The following is a 7,332-nucleotide window of genomic DNA, read 5'->3' as shown; positions in this document are numbered from 1 at the left end:
CCCCCCCTCTCTGCTAGGGTTCTTCGGTTATGTTAATTAATTAGGTTATCTATTTAGTTATGAATTTAGCTAGGTTTCAAAATTAGCTGAATTTATATGCAAATTTGAACTGGACATGTGATATGTGCATATGTCATGTTTTGGACATGTCATGTTTGGAAAATGATCCGAGTGGCCTATGTTACGCCGGAATGTTGATTCATTTCCGTTCCGGTGAATTTCAGGTGCTCGATATGTCCATTTTTTAGCAAAGGTCATGCCGAAATTTCCCGTGAATAAAGGCATGATTTGTGCTACATAGTTGGCATATTGAGTGCTGGCACATAGATTTCTTTTTATGTAATTTCTCATTTATTCATACTTTTAGAAATAAATGAGGCCACTTAATCATAGGAAACATGTCGAACACGAAGAAACTGGGCCTTCTGACCAAGATGCAGACGAGATGGATTATGAGGGTGAACAAGGGAACCTCGACTATTTGACTGCTAAGCAAGGTTTGCAGGTCGGCCTCGATGATGGTACTGACGCCGACATCGACACCGATGGCGCCGGCACCGATGGCGGCACCGAGACTGGTGGGGAAGGTACCGGCGGGGAAGGTACCGGCGGGGAAGGTACCGGCGGGGAAGGTACCGGCCCTGATGCCGCTACCGAAAAGAGGAAGCATAAGAAGCAGAGGATACGAAAACCTAACAAGCTAGGGATTGGACGACTTGTGATCACAAAGATGGCACCTGGCAAGTTTGAGCCGTTAGAGCCGGAAGAACCTCGCAAGTGCTATGGGAACCAAGTAGGATGCATCCTACGGGAATGTGCGAGCATCAACGACGATGACTTAAGGAGTAAAGAACATTTGACGCAGTTGCTCCTAACGAAGTTGCACAAGAGATTCAAGTTCCCTGACCGGGATGATAACATAGAACAACCGTGGGATGATCCAAAGATGAAAAAGATTAACAAACACGCCATGGGCATGTTCAGCAATGATTTGGCCTCCTGGAAAGGGAGGGTGAAATGAGCTATTGAGGCTGATGAACCCCTGTCCAAGATTCTGGAGAAAAATCCGACACTTACGGAAGAGGAGTTCGAAAAGTTCAAGGACACTTGCGCTACCGAGGCAGCCAAGGCTAAGGTTGCGAAATTCAAAAGCCTTCAGCAAAGGAACACGGGGAAGCATCGCCTTGGAAGCCATGGCTACCTCGGTAAAAGGCCCATATGGGATAAGGAGGACGCGGAACGTGAAGCCGCGGGTCTCCCAGACCCCTTCGCGAAGTTCACCAACCCCTTGGAGCATGACTTCATCAGGGCCCGCTACAAGTGGGACAAGGAGAAAAAGGTTTTTTACACGGACAAGATCACGAGGAAATTGATTAGACTACTGGAGAAGCAACACCGGCTTGCAGCCGAAAGCCCTACTTCTCTGATGATGCCCAAGTGGGACACCCCTCTCAACCGGGCCTTGAACGAACTTAAGGGACTCCCGTTGGACCAGCGGTCGCAATATGGTCGTGTGCACGGCGCTGGAGACGGCGCCACATGGAAGGTGTTTTACTACGACGGCCCGGAGGCCAAGAAGCAGAAAAAGAAGTTTAGTCAGGCGTACATCAACGCAAAGGTGAAGCTTGCGGTCGAGAAAAAAGTAGCTGAGGACGCGAAAAAAGTAGCCGAGGACAAATATGAGTTGCTACAGCAGGCAGTCAATGGAGCTGTAACTGCCTGCAGAAATGATTTTGCTACTAACTTGGTTCCAGTTATCATCAACTGGGCGAAGGAAAATCCAGACAAGATGGTACATGATTTCCCGATGCCCAGTTTCGTCGCGAGCAACTCCATGAACAACAACACCATCGCACCATCACTTGCTCAAGCAACCGGGCCTCCTCTCGCAGCCGCTCCCGCTCATAGCAGCCCGTCCTCAGTCTCAGGCACGCTAGGTGGGCCTTCGTCTTTGGCTGAGCTCGACGCCGTCACGGTAATTACATGTCGCACCAACATATATATATAGATAATATTCCATTTTGGTTGCCTTTCGGTTGTTTTACGCCACAGACATATGTGTTTGCAGGCGAAAGAAACCCCGTGCACCATACTCTACTTGCTCAAAGGCCAGAAGGTGGACGTGGGAAAGTGGATGATAATGGACCCCTCTCAACGCACGTTCCACAACCAGCCGATCCCCGCTGGGCACTTCAGGGTTAGCTTGACTAGTGTGAAATTGGGGCACGAGGATTTGCCTGCTCCAGTACAGCATGTGGGAGCGGACGACGAGACCCCGCCGCGGATTGGAAGCTGCAAGGGTTGGGTGCTGCTATGGCCGAAGAATCTTATTTGTCTGGAGCCGGCCGAGAGCACACCAATAACTACCACACATCAACAAGCATGTGCGGAGACCACCACCCCGCCTATGCAATTACCAGCTCCTGTAGTGCCGGGTGAGAGCGGCGGACGACATGATGAAGGGGGTGCAATAATACTAGCTGATGTAATTTCTACTGTAGAACAGAGAATGGATGATGAGACGGAGGTCGATCCTATGGATTACCTCAATACAAACGTGTATGACTGTGACATAGATATGATGAGTCAACCATATGACGAATCGGGCTATCAGCTTGCTAATGAGGATATGGATGATATGCCCGGGCAGGGTCATACCATGGATTGCAAAAAGTCTCTCTTCATGAAATCCTCATAGGACACGCCTGAAGATGCCGCCTCAACACAGGCTCAACTAGCCGGGCGCGAGGGTCGTTCAGTACTTAGCCCGGGAACACTTGGGCAAGGGTTAAGAAAGGGTCTGGAAGGTGTGCCCAAGAAAAAGGAGAGGAAGAGATCGAGGAAGGTAACTACCTCCAAACAAGCCAGAGCACACAGCAGCCAGACGATGCATTCTGAAGAGCGTGTATCCGTGAAAGGTGCGGTCCTGTTCCATCTCACGGGCGAGCCGATGCTACCGCCGAAACCGCTGGAGGCACTATCAGGGGATCTCAGGAGACTGCACGACCATGTGTTGTCGACTGAGAAAAGCCTACTAGCCTCGAAGGATCCAGGATATCCGACATACGCGGCTCGTGTGCCTGAGGGGAAGTGCTACGTCGACACACGGCCCGCGGAGGTGTTCTTCCTGCGGTTTGACCATATCTTTGAGATGTTTCTAACAAGGCGGTTTGATTTTACTATCATCCGCCTTTTTGCGCTACATATGAGCTCCGTCATGAAGAGTGAAGAAGTCTCGCAAATCTGTGTGGCGGATCCGTACTACATGCACGAGTCTTTCTTGAGTCTCGGCGACTTTGAGCGTGAAACTGCTAGGGAGTACCTCCAAAACTTCATGGTACAGAATAAGGACCGGGAAATTGTCCTCGTGTCTTATCATCCAAAGTAAGTCAGTTCCGGACAACCCTTTCGTACATTTCAATCATTGCTTCTCTCTCATATGGGGAATAATTTGAGGTGTCTTTTCCCCGCAGCAACGGGCGCGCCGTCCTTATCGTTCTTTACCCGCAAGTCTCCCACGCCGTGTATTTTGACCCTTCCAGAGACTACGAGAAAAAGGACTACACCCACATAGTGAATATTCTAGATGATGCTCTCCAAGGCTTCAGCTTTAGAGGTGGCCACGTGCATATCAAGAAACAAAGGAAAAATAAGATGGGTTTCGCGCATAAAACTAACTTCTCCTGCATCCATGTCCCAAAACCAAGCAAGAAGGATGGATTCTACATCGTCCATCTCATGATTCAGTTCAACACGGATCACCAAAAGCTTCGCATTAACAGCAGAAATGATGATCATATCCACAAGTGGCTAGAATCTCATGGAGAAGCGAATTATAAACTTAGAGATGACTTCTTTCACATCCAAAGCGACATTGCGATGATCATCATGAAAGAAGTCGTCGATGAGAAGGGGATGTTCCACCACGGCCCTATATCGCGAGCTGACGTCCGAACTCGCATAGGCATGCAACGTCTAGACCTCACGCTGTTCAAGAAGCTAGGGTTTGTCCTCGATGATATGGAAGGATGGAACTTCTAGTGATTTATGATGCCGATGATGATGATATGTGTCGGTTGAACTTGTATACTTTTTGTAGCGATGAAACTTTGTGATCGTCCATGGTCCCTGCCGAACTTGCGTAACGCTACTTTGTTAGTTTGCGTACGATGACCTGCGTACCTCTAGTTAATTAATTTGCGTACTGTATATGTTGCATCTAGTTGCTAACCCTTTCTTTTTCGGTGTTGCTCTAGTATATTTTGTTGCATATATATGATTGTACATCCTCTTCATGAACATGCATCTCTAACAGGTACCTAGTTTCTTGATGGCGAGATGGAAATGCTATGTCGTGTACAAAGGGAAGGTTCCTGGGGTGTACAACGAGTGGCATGAGTGTCAGGCGCAAGTGAATGGGTTCACGGGCGCCAGTCATAAAGGCTTCAAAAGCAGACAGGAAGGAGAAGCTAGTTACTTGAGGTTCACGCTAGCGCGAGAGAGGACTCGTAACCGCCACCTCATGTACTACATAGTTCCGCTCTCACTCATAGTGATAGCACTTCTTGCGTATACCTTTGTTTAGATGGATGACGTTGTTGTAGTTGCAAGTATTCGAGACTTGCATGTATCGCTATTTTCGAGATGATGACAAGATATCACTTTGTGTTGGATGATGATTATGATGAGACTATTTGTATGTACATGCTATGATTACATTTGTGGTCTCGTAGGCATTTGTATGTGTATCATGATGACATTTCTATGTGCTAAAGATTCTTCTACAAAGCCTGTTCAAATACAAAACAAATATGCCAAAAAAAACTACTTAAATTAGCAGTAGCGAGTGTATAAAAGTTAGCAGGAGCGCCACAGTAGCAGTAGCGCGTCCAGCCAAAGAGCGCTAGCGCTACTAGCAGTAACGAGCTTCACCTAACCGCGTTGCTGCTACACTTGTGTAGCAGTAGCGCGGGTGCGCACGCGCTACTGCTATGAGTTAGCTGTAGCGCCTTATTAGTAGCGCGGGTACCCGCGCTACTGACACATCTAAAACCCGCGCTGCTGCTAGCCTTTTCCCTAGTAGTGCCTAAAGACGGCCACTCGCCCGTTGCCCCTCCGACATCGGATCCTGGATCCCTCCAAAAGCTATGACCTCCTCCCGAGAGATCCTGGTCAAGGTAGAGCCTCCTGCCTCACCCCACCCGCGAGGCTGGTCCGCCTGCACGGACTCCCCAGCAGGCACGCCAGGAAGTGGATAGGTACTCACCATGGCCTCAGACAACTGGCGCGCACCACAGGACTGGGCCGGCGGTGAACGGGGGGAAGGGACTGCATAGGCTACCTGCCCGAACTCCCCACCCAGCAATGGAGAGGCGGCCACCATAGGCGCCTTAGGAGAAGGAGGAGAAGGCTCCGAGGACACCTGCCCCGAGCCTCCTCCCGAAGGCACAGACGCCACCAGCAGAGAGGTAGACGCGATGGGAGAGGGGGAATCCGAGGCCACCTACCCCAGACCCCCACCCAACATAGAAAAGGATACGGGTGCCACCTGCCCCGAATCCCCTACCTCGGAAGGAGAAGAGAAACCCGAGGCCTCCTGCCATGGGGCCCCTCCCGATGAACCAGCTACAAACACCGGCGCCACGTCCTGAGGAGGGACGGCGTGCTGAGCACGTGAGAGAGTGGCCACCTACCGACTCACCTCCTCCTCTCCCCTGACCGTGACCGACAAAGCCCCAGGAACCTCAGGAGTAGTACACACAAAATCCTCAAAAACCAAAGTAGGCAACGCGAGCTGAAACACCTCCTCGGACTCCACCCGATCACTCCACAGCCTCGGGGGTGCAGAAGCGGGTTTGAAGGACCCAAATCTCAGAGTCGTCATAGGCACCGAGGAGGGTGGAGCCGCCCCATCCACGGTCGTCGCGGACTCGGACTCCGGCCCCTTGGACAACTGTCGTCCAGAGTCAGCTACCGGCGACTCCTTTGCCCCCGCGCTGCCATCGCCCTCGTGCATATCCACGTCAGACCCGCGAGCCTCCGCAACCAATAAGCTCTTGTCCTCAAACTCAATAACCAGATTATATATCCTGCCTCGATAAGCCCACTTAACAACTTCCGGCACATACTCAATGGTCAGAATGCTAACCAAAACCCAAGCAATCCCGTGAGCTCCGGTGAACTCCATATACATGAAGGAAATATGCCCTAGAGGCAATAATAAAGTTATTATTTATTTCCTCATATCATGATAAATGTTTATTGTTCATGCTAGAATTGTATTACCCGGAAACATAATACATGTGTGAATACATAGACAAACATAGTGTCACTAGTATGCCTCTACTTGACTAGCTCGTAAATCAAAGATGGTTAAGTTTCCTAACCATAGACATGAGTTGTCATTTGATTAACGGGATCACAACCTTAGGAGAATGATGTGATTGACTTGACCCATTCCGTTAGCTTAGCACTTGATCGTTTAGTATGTTGCTATTGCTTTCTTCATGACTTATACATGTTCCTATGACTATGAGATTATGTAACTCCCGCTTACCGGAGGAACACTTTGTGTGCTACCAAACGTCACAACATAACTGGGTGATTATAAAGGTGCTCTACAGGTGTCTCCGAAGGTACTTGTTGAGTTGACGTATTTCGAGATTAGATTTGTCACTCCGATTGTCGGAGAGGTATCTCTGGGCCCTCTCTGTAATGCACATCACTATAAGCCTTGCAAGCAATGTAGCTAATGAGTTAGTTACGAGATGATGCATTACGTAACAAGTAAAGAGACTTGCCGGTAACGAGATTGAACTAGGTATTGGATACCGACGATCGAATCTCGGGCAAGTAACATATCGATGACAAAGGGAACAACGTATGTTCTTATGCGGTTTGACCGATAAAGATCTTCGTAGAATATGTAGGAGCCAATATGAGCATCCAGGTTCCGCTATTGGTTATTAACCGGAAATGTATCTCGGTCATGTCTACATAGTTCTCGAACCCGTAGGGTCCGCACGCTTAAGGTTTCGATGACAGTTTTATTATGAGTTTATGAGTTTTGATGTACCGAAGGTTGTTAGGAGACCCGGATGCGATCACGGACTTGACGAGGAGTCTTGAAATGGTCGAGACATAAAGATCGATATATTGGACGACTATATTTGGACACCGAAAAGGTTCCGGGTGAGATTGGGACAATACGGGAGCTCCGGGAGGTTATCGGAACCCCCCGGGAGGTATATGGGCCTTATTGGGCTTAGTGGAAAGGAGGGGAAAGGAGCAAGGGAGCCCCCCACCAAGCCCAATCCGAATTGGAAGGGGGCC

The sequence above is a fragment of the Triticum dicoccoides genome, chromosome 2B (assembly GCF_002162155.2).
Source record: "Triticum dicoccoides isolate Atlit2015 ecotype Zavitan chromosome 2B, WEW_v2.0, whole genome shotgun sequence".
NCBI lineage: Eukaryota > Viridiplantae > Streptophyta > Magnoliopsida > Poales > Poaceae > Triticum > Triticum dicoccoides.
The sequence above is the reverse complement of the archived record's forward strand: the minus strand, read 5'-3'. Positions refer to the sequence as shown.